Raw genomic sequence first — 14,512 nt, forward strand, 5'->3', positions numbered from 1 at the left:
GCCCTTAATCCAAGAATGGAACAATCAGAAGAAATTATACATGCGTATTATTTTGATGATAAAACAATTTCCTTCTAACTGCTGATTTTTCTATACAAGTATGGAAAAATGGTGCACATTATAGTGCTATTAGTGCTGATTGGGGGCTGGCTCACTCACCTGTCCACTCTTACATTGCTGACACCCACAGGCGTCAGAGTAATGGGTAAGTATCGGACAGGAGACACACCTTCTAAGATGTGATGAATAAATACACACACCTGACTGTGTCAAAGTGCTGAAGGTTGGTATATTGGTATTACCTGTGCAAAATAACACACAGGCACATTTCATTAGACCCTGCATAATCCTAACCCCTGTAGAACCATATAGGCTACCGATAATTAGCCTAGAAAATTGAAACAGGAAGGGACTTCCTGACTTTTTCTGAACTCCCAAGTTCATACAAACACAAAAAAAGGCAGAGCTCAACTCCAAATCCAATATCATAAAATGAGCAACTGAACATATAACACACAACAATAAAACAACAACAACAAAAAACAACACAAACAAATGCAAACAAACAACATCACAGTAAGAGGAGGTTTACGTTTGAAAAATCTACACTTGTAAACATAGCCTAAAATTTTGCCAAAGTCAACAGGTTGTTATACAGAAATTCTGCATTCTTGCCCTTTAAAAAAATTTGACCTCATTCAGAGCAATGTCTGAACACAGGAGGCCACAGGAAGTGAAATGAAATGGCGCTAATTCATCCGGTTGCCATATGTGGATGTGTCAAGCAATCAAGGTGCACCTGGTATAACTTCCCCGCGCGCTAGAGAAAAAGTTTTTATCACACCAGATGAACTGAAGGCTGTTTCAGGATTGTGGATGTGTCTTCAAAAACGCAGGATTATTGTCTGACAACCTGTGAAGTTAAACTCCTTTTATTTTCGGGCCAAAGCCTTTCAGTGCCAATGTGGAGCATATCGGAAGAACTAGCTAACGGGCTATGCTCCTTGTAAAATTGAACCAAATGAATTTTAAAGTTGCTAGACTAACTCTTCAAGAGACGTTTTTTCATCGACTTTGAAAGACGGACTGAGCAAACAAATTCTTGTTAACGCTGACTACTGTTTTCCATCAACCGAGGCTGTGGAGGAAAGCTTGATACCAGCAAAGGAATCTCAATAGCTTGACTTAACGAGGGCGACGGTGAGCTGAGTGTGTTCCCTCAACCGATTACTAAAGGTCACCAGACGACACATCTTCATGTAGATCTACAAACAGTAAGTGCAAGTCATTTTTATTTTCTGCTATTTGTGTGTTGTTTGTGTGTTTGTTTGGCCGCCGTGCCAACCCAGCTTATTGTGTTGTGAAACTCTTGCAGTTTGTTGTGATGTGGTTCCTGGTCCTGGTTTAAAGCATATGGAATATTATGTGGATCAATAGGACAAGGATTTTTTATTAGCCATAATAATAAAAACATAATGCTGACATTCCAACATTACATTGCTTGTGACTTTCTGTCTGCCTGTGAGATTCATAGAACTAAATCTTACTGTGACTGATTTATTGGAGACAAAGCCAGATTTGTGTCATAAGTGAACTTGTTTTGGTTATTGGTGTGTAATGTTAAGTCACTCTTTTCTCCTGCATCACTTAGCCAGTAAGCTGCAGTATTTGTGACATTTTGTCATGGAATATGACCATGAGAGATGCCTGCTTGTTGTTTTTGTACTGATATGACTCTTCCTGTTGTAAATGAATATTGTAATGCACACATTGCCATTATAACATGAAAATGTAAGATGTATGGGTGGTAAATATTCCATACCACAATAATTCATTCCTTTCAGTCATATTTATGTGTTCTGTCAAGAATAAAAGCGCCCAATAACATAGGAATGAAGAGGTGAGAGGCTTTGTCTGTAATTAAATTTTTATGGCTTCAAGTTTCAGAAGCCTTTTGCCGCATTTTTCAGAGTCACTCACTCAGTTGGTAGGGCCCCACTTTCAAACACACATCCATATGTAGTTTATTCTTTTGGTCTTTTATTGTCTTTTATTAAATTTAGTTTGATTTTATTTGACAAAAAGTAATGTTACATAGATTAAAATGGTCATAGTGTATGTGTTTTCACACTCAACAGAATTTAAACAGAATTAATACGCAGTAGCTGATAATCGGACTGAATTGGCCCTGAATCCTGGTTACTTGCAGAGGCAAACCACAAGAGAGCTTTCATGTTATTTATTTTTCAACCTTTTCCTTTTCCCTTTCCTTTTTTTTTTTTTTTTAATTTTTTTATTTTATTTAAATTTTTTAATAATTTTGTTAAATGATGTGTACTGATTTCCAACTCTGAATAGCATTGATCAACATAAATGTAAGGAAAGATGAGAGTTGGATCTTCTAGCAAAAAGTCGTAGAATGAACAACAAGAAAGGCTGGCAAAAAAGAGGCAAAGTGACTCTGCAGAAGTCATGAATTATGAAAGATGCTGCTAGGTTCAAATGCTGAGGTGAAATGGAATGTCCACTTGCATCAGTCTGCAATTAAGGACCACTGGCTAGAGATTTAAAATGAACCAACCCTTACTCACAGAGCAGTGTTTCAGATAGTACTAGTCGCTCTCTCTCGCACTAACACTTCCATTCTATTTTGTCTTTATTCATAACCACTCTTAGCCTGATTCATATACTCATGTATGTTGCATGCATGAATGTGCCCATGGTAGTTTTTGTACCAGAGCTGAAGCAAATGCACTTAAAGCACAGTCACTCTGTATGAGGGAGATGATGTACAGTACTTGTGTTTGCAGGCAGAGATAGCTTTCACTTTAATACAGTTTATTGGCAGTATAACAACATTGGATTTTTTTTTTAAATGATAATTTTTGCACAAATGTAATGAAGCATCTTGATTGGTAAGATATTACATTTGCTGGATCAGCTGTAAATGGACATTTCTGTGAGGGAGACACTTTCATCCTCTGTGGTTTAAATGTGTCTGGACTGTGATAGCGATAACTAACATTAACTATATTTCAAGATCGACCTTTATCACGTATTTAAGTATTGTTACAGTGTCAGGTCGTTGAAAATATGAAACTTGTATGTTTGACAGGTTATAGTCATGGGCCGGAACATTTTGTATGTCATAAATTACATAATACGTACGCAGACTTGCTCAATGCATCATTGTGTGTGAAAGTGTCAAGAATTGCATTAGTTGATGTGAGAGAAAAAAGAATAGATTTGTTTCACAGTATTTGAACAAGGAATAATGTTCATTTAAGGATTGTGCCAGAGCAATTGAGAAATAAAGCTGGTGAAACATAATAATCCATTTAAATACAAATGTAGTCTTGATTTTGACACTGTCTCCATTTTACTGGTGTTTTATGGTGCCTGTGTTGAGTGTTTTCATATCAGTGAATGGATTATGTTGTGTCCTGTCAGTCTTCTGACACCCACAGGAAAAATAGGAACTCTGCTAGGAAATAATCTCTCAAAACATGCTGCCAAACACAAATTATTGTCACACTCACATCCTTTCATTTTGGCCTTTAAACGGCAGCTAAAACGGAATAATTAACAAATTTCAGTGAAAAACTGCCATAATTTGTGCCATTCAAAAAATGCGCATGATCAGTCAGCGCGGCTGTAACCTTTTTCAAATGGCAGATTTTTTTTGTTTTGTAACAAATTTGTGCAGATGCTAACAATGATTAATGATGACATCATATGTTGGCCAGTCCTGTGTTGTTGTGTATTTACTGCAGGCAGGAACATCTGTTGGCCAGTAAGCGTGTGTGTGTGTGTGTGTGTGTGTGTGTGTGTGTCCAAATATGTGATGGATGTGGTCCGTCACATTGTAGCTCATACCATCAGGTTGGTTTCAACTGCCTATGTAGGTCATTGCCTCATTATTGCACATGATCTTGTTTGTCACAGTCTTTTGGTGCGTGAGAAGTTGGACCCCTCTAACTGCCTCGTCTTAGTTAAATACTTTAGTTTTTTTCCTTTTTTTTTTATGACAAAAGTTAGCTGATTGTGTGTTGAAAAGACCGTTAAAAGCTATTCTTAGATCACTAAATACCACAGGATGACTGTATAATAAGTCCAGGTGAAAGCACAGAAAAGCAACACAAAGCCCATTTTCCTTTCAGACTTGTCCTTTTAGAATAGATAACACAACGAAGGCGTCTCCTCAAGTGCCGAGTGGTAATTGCACATCTGTAGTAAAAAAAAAATCAAGAAACAGAAAAACACTCGATACTTATGAACATGTCAGCTGGTATTCTATAAATTCCTGCTGTGGGCAATTACAGACTATGAAGTGTAGCTGTGTGGGAAAGGCACTGCACTCTATAAAAATGATGAATTGCATGCTATATTCTTGGGAGTGAATCAATGCATTGAGTTCATAAATTGGTGTCGTAGTGCACTAGACATATTCAGTACAAGTTTTGAATACACCAATTCTTCTTATATACTCTACTCTACTGTCTATATACACCATCTTTGGGGCTCTGCTCTTGGTAAAGTGTAGTTCAGCATAGCCAAGCAGCAGCAGCCTGATGCCTGTGGTGAGTTTTTCAGCTTAATTTGACTGGCCTCCTCCATCTCTGTCATCGGAGGGCTGTTTTTGGACCTGGCTTCCACATTATTAATAACGCTGATATATTCTCATTTGGCCTGCCAGGGGAAATGAATTATTCTAATGGGCATAATTCCACCGTCGCTCCAATTCCCCCTGCTTAGCATGTGGGGCAAGATGGATGAGATGTGTGATTGAGTGGAACAGTGACATGGATGCAGCGATTAAATGTTCTTAAGTTATGAACATGACTGAAGGGTCTGTGTGTGCTGCGCAGCAAAACACTTGCACATAGACAATATTCTCATCAGGGATTTCTTCAAGCAAGCGCCAACAAGAGAGCCAGTGTTGGGGGCAGGGTGCTGTTCAATGAGTAATCAAGTCATAATGTAATGAATATTAATTAGCTGATATTAACAAGGTTGCCTCTGGCCAAACAATCTTTTAACTATTCACTCATCTGTGGGAGGTCAGCCAAGTCAGTGCTTTCCAAACACAAAGAAAGCTGTTTGTTTATCGTGATGACTGCTCCATTTCCACAATCACAGTCTCCATTTGATTCTTTGCTCTCCATCTCTCTCTCTCTTTCTTTGTGGCACTCTCTCCCTGTGTCTTTCTCTCTCTCTCTCTCATCGCTCTTTCCAGCCAGTATTTTGGTTCAGGATAACTCAGCTCTTCTACGCCCAACTCTTACAAATGTGCTGTCCATGATATATAACAAACCCAGCAACCAGTTGGTGTTGCACGATTTGGGACAGAGCCATACTCTAATTGGAAATGGTGCCATCATGCTGGACTCTAATTATGGTTTCCATAGCAACTGTACAAAACAGGTCTCTACAGTAGAGTGGTGATAGATTTGAGAAAAAAAATATCAAGAGCATGCTATAGTATGCTTTCATCTATTCTTTTCCGGCTTGCGTACCTGTATTGCCTGGTGAGTTTACATCCACTCTGAATTAATGACTTGGTGCCATCCTGCCAAGGTATTTGGCAAAGAGTTACAGTAGATAGAGGATGGTAGAAGTTCCTCTGTGTATTTCATGTCTCATGCAGTCTAGCTATGTTTAGACTTATCTTACCCAGGGTGAGAGCACAGGTCTGTGAAGTTATTAAAGTTCAGAGTCGTGGGTTCAGTGATCCTTTGGTTATTGTTTTCAGCTGCCTCCTCTGCTTATCTCTTTTCTCAACTTTAAAATAACACCATGCACAACAACACACACAAGCACACATGAACATGCATGACTCATACACTTGCCCTAATCACGCATGTAAATATGCACATTCAAATACATTTTAGGGGCAACAGCAAAAACTTACTACTGCTAGCCAACCTTTAAGCACAGCAGAAGCATGTCTTGGCACTGGATATGTGTGAATAAGATGTAGACACGGCCATTTGCCAGCCAAACAAAATCAATCCGGACAAAATATTACAGCAGTACAGTACAGCTGCACTAAATGGGTTTCAAAGTACCCTTTAATGGCAACAGCAAATAACGTATACTTTTTTTTTTACTCTGTATGGATGTGATATGATTGCAGTCTTTGTTGTATGGCGTGACGCAGGTTACAGCCTCGCTAAATCATAAACAAATACATAAATGCCATAGAATCTAAAATTAAAATGTAATAGTTCTCAATAATTTATAGGTTATTCGGCCGGGTCTGGATAGGACAGCATCTGGGTCTGGACCCAGACTGCGGCCCACCTGTTACGAGCTAACGTTACAAGCGTAACATTGCCAGCGGCAGCACAGCGCAACTTCCTTTGTGCTACTGTTTTAGAGCAGCAAAGAAGAATTGGTTTCTGGGAAAACTGCCATTATATCTGGGTGTGAAACTAGAATGTTAATCAATACATTACATGGTATCAGATCGGTGCATAGACTTGCCGATTCCTGATCCAGTATTTTTTCTTGAACATATTTCAAACCGGTATCAGGGTTATAATTCTCTGCTAAAAGACAACTGTCGTCATGCTGCGTTGTTCTGTGTATTCTGGTGGTGAAGATGCTGCCACATAAATGGCTAAAAGCCTGCTAAAGTCCAGTCATAAATCCCCACAGAATAGACTGGTCTGTGCGTGTGTGTGCTTGCACGTTTGCATGTGGATAGGATAATGATGACGGGAATGATATGACACATGTAGGCGAGGGACAGTGCCTGTGTGTTCTTGGAAACCTGCGTTGCTCCATCTGCTGCTGTTAGGCAACCAGCTGCCTGCCTCCCATCGGCCCAGCAACACCAGCCACAACTACTCTGAAACCATGGAAACCAGCTCCCTTCTGTGGGCTGCCCAGAATGACTGACCCCCCTCCCCTTTTTCCTCCTTTTCCTTCTTCTCATGGTCTTTTTGCAAATAATGTCAAGGGTCTTTTATTTCCAAGATTATTGTGAACTCCCCTTACTCCTCTTGATCTACATTTCAAATGTTGCAAAAACAAATGTAATCCAATACTGAACTAGCCAATGAAATGTACTGACATGAAACATATGCACTGTGTCAATACAGTGTGGCACAGGGAATGAACATGCTCTAACCAGGCGCACCCACATTATACACCCACGCATCACAGGATCCTGCTTGCTCGCAGACTCGCTTGCAGACGCATCAATTTCGGCCATGTGCAAAGGCATGTTAACTTTAAACCCAAGCGTCGTCTTCTCTCCCTCTGTCTGAAGTAAACACGAATGGCGAGGATCCCTTCCATCCAGTGAGGGCCTCTCTCCTCTCTCATCTCCTGTTGAGAGATTGATTATCAGCAGTCAGAGCTTCAGGGACCCCCAACCCCACCACCTCCTCAGTCCTTATCACCAACTGAGATTTCACATTTCTTACTCTAGTTTATAGTGGGCATCCACACCAAACAGGCACAATAAAAATGGCAGAAAATGCACAGAACAGATGCATAGCATCAGAGTTATAGTTAAATCATAGTCAGATCATAGTAAATCACATTAAAAAAAATGCACCATTTCAGGTAAAGGTCTATCTAGCTACATTAATCTAAATTTCTATATTTATATCTATATTTATCTATATTTTTTATCTATATCTATGCATCCAGGGGTTTCCTTCATATCTTCACATGATAGTGTTGTGAATGTCAAAAAATGCATAGCACCAGCTAGGGCTGGGTGAGTAATATTTTTTCTGTAAGAACTTTCTTGAATTATTATTTTGATAACAACACCTTATAGAACAATAACATAAGATCGTATCATTATGATATCCTGATAAACATTGTTGTATTATTGCCCAGCCCTATTTCCATCATATTATATTGGCACCCTATAATGCCAAGTGCATTTAGCACCCTGTAGTGGAAGTGCAGTTGGATATGATGGTGCAGCACCTGAGACAGTGAGGGCTATCGCAAACTTCCTCTCTAGCTTCTTTTGCAGTCGTATGCATTGTGTGGTCAACAGTTTCTGAGATTTAGTGTCCAGCACCTGTATCCTGACAGTGATTAAGAGCGACAGCTGATGCTGTTTTCATAAGCTGTAATTAATGAGCATCTGGTTGCGTTACAAACAACAGAACAATTTAGTCTATTACAGATATGGGGAATGCTTAAACGTTATGACTGGGAATTACACAATACAATTACTGTTGGATATTAAGTCGGCATTTCTGACATGAACATGATTAAGGTGCATTTAATAAGATGTATTTAAAAACAAGAGCAAAGTAATTCTAGTAAGCTCTTTGACAGCTTAATCATCATTCATTTTCAGTCACTGCCGAGCCTTGCAGCAGTTTGTTTATTCAGAGCAGACCCCCTTAGCATGCAGTAAGTTATAATATGTCAAGACAAATGCAACATAGTGCACACACAAACACTTTCTTTGCACAGCAATCCTTAGCCCAGCTGATACACAAGACACGTGAAAGGTTTTTAGTACTGCTTATAAGTACACATACTGTATATGTGCACATGCAGTCACCACCCACTCTTAACAAACAAACATTTATTACCTTCTTTTGCAGATTTTTATATCACTTAGTATTTTTGTGAATTTTGCATTAAAAAAAAATAAAAAAGATGCAGTCCTAACACTGCGCAAGCACATGTACTAATTTGAATTATGTGATGATTAATGGGGACTGAACCTGCTCGGCTGTTATTGTGGGAGACAGACATGCCTCATGTCAAACAAACCTACTGTGAAAATGGCATCATAAAACACAACCACAGATGACAAAATGGTAGCACCAAATGTTGTGGTTGTATTGAGAGCAGGCTTTGGATATCTTAGGCATTCTTATTTGGCCATTTCACCAGTTCTTCAGAAATCTAACTGCATTGATAAAGTACCTGAAAAGACAGACTGCGTTAATATTAATTTCTGAACTGCTGTGTCAGACTCAGACAAATTCATTTAGTTTAACAATCCAAGCTACAATATTGTGACACTTGCTTTTTGCATTATAGGGTTGATATTTTGCAGGAAATGCAGTAAGAGCCTTTCATCTGCACCTTTTCATCTAACATCTCACTTTGCCTGTTTCTGGTTTTACCAATCATCTCTGCGATATTTAAAGCCGATCCACTGATCAAATGGCACCAAATATTTCCATAGAAGATGTTTCTAGACCTGTTTTTTATTTAATAATAGCACATCTTATAAAAGAGGATTGCATGTTGGCCATGGTCGGCCCTGTAGCGAGCAGGATTCCCTGCTGCAAAACAGTAGTGGAAACCTGTGTCATCACAGCGTGGCTTGGCATGGCACATCTAAAGCGGATCGACATGGGCCCATACGAAAACTCCTTCTTCCATTCACACAGGACAGAAATATTTGATCACACTTTAGTCAGACAAAATGGCAGTTTCTTCCCCCCCACCAGCTGCCAATGGCAAAACATCTGCTGTTACTTCACTGACTGGGATGTAGCCAGATTTGCAGTATGCTTAAAATTTTAAACCCACAGCACGCTCTGAGTTTTTCTGCCATATGTGACTCAATTTTGACAACAGAAACTTTATTAACTTGGAAGAGGAGATTACCTGAATCTATCCAGAGAGACAAATGTTATGTCATCACTCAAGAATAAGTGGGATCTGCTACTCTAAAAAGACATGTCTTGGTTTATAAACAATATGTATCTGTACATATGTTAACAAACATTCCCGTGCGTGTGTGTGCGCGCGCTTAATGTGCATTTTATCCTTTTACATATTTGAAAATTGTTTTGCTAAATGACACTGCCGATGTTCGGCAGTCTTTTATTTCTGTGTGGGCCTGTATTTGCAAATCTTTGTGCGCAAACGTACATATGTGTTGCTGATTAGCAGTGGGCGGCAGAGATGCCTTCTTCTTGCCAGCTCACCCAGCGAGGCTGGCAGACAGTGCTGCCTCTTGGTGAAACGAGCTAAACTCTCTGCTTCCCAGTGTAAACACTTGATGGCATTATGCTCGTACAAGATCAGATAATTCACATGTCACATCTTCCCCGTCTACATCATATTCACGATAACTGTAAATGAAATGACCTGCTCTACCTCTCGTCACATTGTCATCTTTGTGCAGTTAAGATAAATGTGTGTGTATTATTAAAGTAGCTTTCAGTGCTGAGGATGAAGCCATTTAAGGTGAAATCATGACCTCAGGATATGCATTCATGAGGTGCAGAAGTGACCTGATAGTGTTACGGCAGTTTTGTTCTAACAAACACGGCTGGGTGTGTTTGCTGGTGAAAGTTTTTTTTTAATAAACAATGAATGTTCTTCAGTAAACTTTGAATTCTAAAACATTTCTGTTAAGATGTTAAGACACATCCTTTTTAAAAGAAATACGCTAGGTGCTAGACATGTCCTGATATTGATTTTGAAATAAATTATACTGTGAAGCACAGTTGACAGATGGTATAAAATGGCGTACAAAGTGGAATTGGTTGTTACCCTGACATGAAATGATATTTGATAGTAATTATTAACAATGACAGTCCTTTTCATGGTGATAGTGGCAGCAGAGAGCGTAGAGATTCTGTGAGTTTCGTTGAATACTGATACGTTATGGCCAGCAGATTTATAGGTCTCCCTAGGCTGCTGGCTCCAGCTCCACTTAGAAAGCTGATGGACATTTGGCCAAGATATTGACATCCTGGTTCATTTGAGCTCAGAGGCTGAGCTGTTAATGGGCATTTAAGCCACAGATATCCAAGCATGTGCATTATTTGTCCTAACCACAAGTCCCACTATTGACAAGTGGAATCAACACCAAATTATCATACAGGGTGGACCGGATGAAAGCAATACAGTACTGGTGTGAAGTAGGGATGCACCGATCCACTTTTTTCACCACCGATACCGATATCTGAGGTTTAGTATCTGCAGATACCGATCCGATACCGAACGAAGCGCTGAATTATTACCTATCAAATGGTCTTATAGTGCGAGACAAAAAAAAATGTGATCATTCTTCTGTGCATATGATTTGACTTCCCTTTTCTACAAAACAAATAAACAGATATAAATGTTCTGAGTCACTTATTTATTTAACAACTGTGCACCAGTACAAAAATCTTAAACCAATAGCTTCTCTAGCTCGGTCAAACAACATGTAAAAAGAAATACAAATGTCACTGGTATAAAATCCAATGTAAAATTAAATACAATAAATAATAACAAATAATGACGGAGCTGAAATTGAGAAAATAAACAATAGCTTTACTGGCTTGGTTGGTAGATCAGCTCTTTACAATGTTTAGTGCAAATGGGAATTAAACATGCATTTAAAAAACAGCTGAATAAACCAATAGCTTCACTAGCTTGGTCAAAACTAAAAAAATGAAAAAAATAAGAGGTAGTCCAAATTTGTCAGGTTTTTTCACCACTAAAAGGGGATGAAGGCCCTTGGAGGAATACCAGTCCAGTCAGGGTAGCTGCGATCGCGTCGCCGGTGTGTGACCCACGGAAGCTTGTAGCATTTAGCATTGCGCTGTGTGGCACGTAGCTCTCATCCAGCCAGTGTGCAGTTAAACTTAAAAGTGACACGGGGGAAACGTCAGAGCTCCAGATATCGGTTGTAAAACTCAGAGCTTTGGCATCTTTTATCTTCTCTGATATGTCTTTACACACTTTTCCATACAGCTCAGGTAGAGCTGTCTCAGACATGTATTTCCGGCTTACCATGTCGTACCGTGGCTCCAGGTGGCTAATTAGCAGCCGGAATCCTTTGTCCCCGACAACCGACAGCGGTTGCCCATCCATAACGATGAAGTTCAGTATTCTCTCTGTGATTTGTTTTGCCTGCACACTGTTAGTTGGGAAATGTTCACTTCTTTCTTTCATCTCCATCAAAGTTAGCTGCTTCATACCTCTGCCCTTTTGTTTGTTGAGTTCAATAAACTCGGCATGCTCCTTGACGTGAAATTTCTGGAGGTGTTTGATTAAGTTGGTGGTGTTGTAGCTGGAAGATTTAACACCGCCCCTCGGAACATTCACGCCACAAGTATTGCATATCGCCGTCGGACTTGCAGGCTGAGATAGCATGAAAAACCGCCAAATTTCCGATCCTTTCGCTCGCTCCATCCTGAACAATATGGCCGTATTGTCTTGTTTGCGTATGACGCACTCACAGCGTATAACACAGAGCTAAAATTAATAGATCGCCCCCTATTATCGGGTCCATTGTCACCGATACCCGATCTAGATTTTTCTTTTATATCGATACCGATAACAATATCGGATCGGTGCATCCCTAGTGTGAAGCACAGAGACAACAGTCACTCAAAGATAAAGACTAAAGATACGACACACGTGTAAAGCACAAGAAAGCTTCAGCCGGAGGGAGAGGTAAAGTGATTGTGCACAAGTGATAAGACCAGGAGATAGCAGAACAGAGAGCCACGACAGAAACAGAGAAAGGGAGTGTAATGGTGTGGAAGAGTAGGGGACACGGTGTGGAGTTGTGTGATTAGAGGAGGGGAGAGAGAGATAAAGATGAGATCTGAAAGGAAGCTTGCTGCTTGGTGTGTGTGTGTGTGTGTGTGTGTGTGTGTGTTTTGTAATTGTTTGCATTCTGTTCTGGTCAATTCCAGTGATCACAAACTAAAATAATTTAATTCTTGATTTTTACAACTAGAATTAGGATTGTATCAGGCGGAAGCTTGATCGAGAATTTGAACACAAAATTGTGTGAAAACGGTGAGCGTATGCAGAGTAGTGTTTTATTGTGATGATTTCCAGCAGCACTGAACATTAACTGAGATTTCTGACCTGTATCTTCATGATTTTATGCGTTGCGCTGCTGGCCCATGATTTGGATATGCATGGTTTGGATAATTCCATGAATAAGCAGGTGAACAGGTGTCCCTAATAAAGTGCTCAGTGAGTGTGCAGAACCTGTACATTGAATAAGATAGCACAGATACAGTAGAATTTTACAGCTTTAGCAGACTACTAGTAGCCCGCTACATCCATGCTCCCTTCATAAAATGTTCAATTATTGCAAGCAGTCAACCTATGATCAAGTCGGGGGCTTCCCTGCAGGGAGCTTGTTATTTTGCCCCATTTTTCTGTTGCGTTCATTTTATAATCTCTGTCTTGTCCCTTCGTCCTCTTCCTCTGGCTCACACAAGTCTTAAGTCCTTTTCTTTATCTTCTGTTCACTCACGTCATTCTCCTGTCACATGCTTAATGTCAAGGCCATTTATTTGTGTGGGGGTGTTACTGGTATGCATATGTAGAGGAGGAAACTGTCATGTTTTCTAAGCAGAGCAAATTGCTTTCCTCAAATATCAGATCAGTAAATCATACCATCCCACCAATATGATAAGGGCGGCGATATTGATTCACTCCCGGACCTTGGCTTGTGGCAGTCAATCCAGCAGGATATTAAAGCCGCTCTTGTTGTTTTGACAGGGACAGACATCATAGACTACATCTTTTACACATTCTGTTTTAGTCTTGCTGTTTACCACTGATACATATTCAATATAATATCAAAACATTATGACACACATTTCATTATGTGATCTCAGTCAATGATTTTATTAGATATTCTGAAGACATCCACTCTCACATCTGTCTGCTTGGTTTTACACACATTTTCTGGTTAGACAGGCAGTGATCTGAGTTCTCATTAATATTCCCCCAGGCTCTCTTGTTCCTTGTATCCTGTAAGTATACTGTTATTTGGTAGTGGGGATGGGGGGGTTGGTGCAAGATTGGATGATGCATGATGGAGGACTGGAGGCAAAATATTTTCCCCGCACGGCCGTGCTGTCTACTGTACTGTAGCAGGGCAGGGGAAGAATGCATTTATGCTGCAGAGGCTTCATAAATATTGGATGTGGCCCCTGCCTGCTTCTCACTGCCTGCCTGATTGCTTGACTGCATGCTAACAGAGGTGAGTGCTGGTTGTCTGGCTCGTTCGCTCCCTGTTACGTAATGCCTGACCTCATCCACTGCAGTGAGGCAAGAGTTGGGATTCCCTCCTGCACATGGAAACAAGCAGTGGGGAGAAACGAGGAGTTAGATGGATGGACGGGAAGGAGGGAGGGAGGAAGGGAGAACAACATGCGGCACAAACTTAAAATGGGTGGTTATTAACAATAAGAGTGGGGACAGGCAGAATGTAAGGAGGATGCTAACTGAAATGCGTTTGGACAGAAAATGACATGGATATGATGCTAAAAAACAAGACTAACAAGACATGAGTATGATCAGATTCTTCACACTGTGGTGGAAATGTGAATTCTGTTGTTCACTATCTGATTATGCTAAATAGGAACAGGTGATTCATAGTGCTGGAGATGATATCATGGGTATGTTAGTCAGACAAGGGGAAATGAGTAGTACAGTAAGTGTTTCCTCTAGTCCTGAGGGAATGACTTTGCTTTGCAGGACTGAGGTTTGAATAAATTGTGGTTGAAAGTACTGAAGCAAATCCAGTTGGAACAGGTAAAGA

The 14,512-nt window shown here is 40.1% G+C and overlaps 1 protein-coding gene across 2 annotated transcripts in view; it reads left to right on the forward strand.

The window, feature by feature from the left end:
* The first annotated feature begins 778 nt into the window (after window positions 1–778).
* The window catches only part of f9a (coagulation factor IXa), a 128,750-nt gene continuing 115,016 nt past the window's right edge, over window positions 779–14,512 (forward strand). For both annotated transcript variants that reach the window (XM_056383364.1, XM_056383365.1), the window contains exon 1: window positions 779–1,274. The gene's annotated coding sequence lies outside the window, so the exon portion shown is untranslated. The remainder of the gene's footprint in view (window positions 1,275–14,512) is intronic.

Source organism: Seriola aureovittata, chromosome 8, assembly GCF_021018895.1.
Source record: "Seriola aureovittata isolate HTS-2021-v1 ecotype China chromosome 8, ASM2101889v1, whole genome shotgun sequence".
NCBI lineage: Eukaryota > Metazoa > Chordata > Actinopteri > Carangiformes > Carangidae > Seriola > Seriola aureovittata.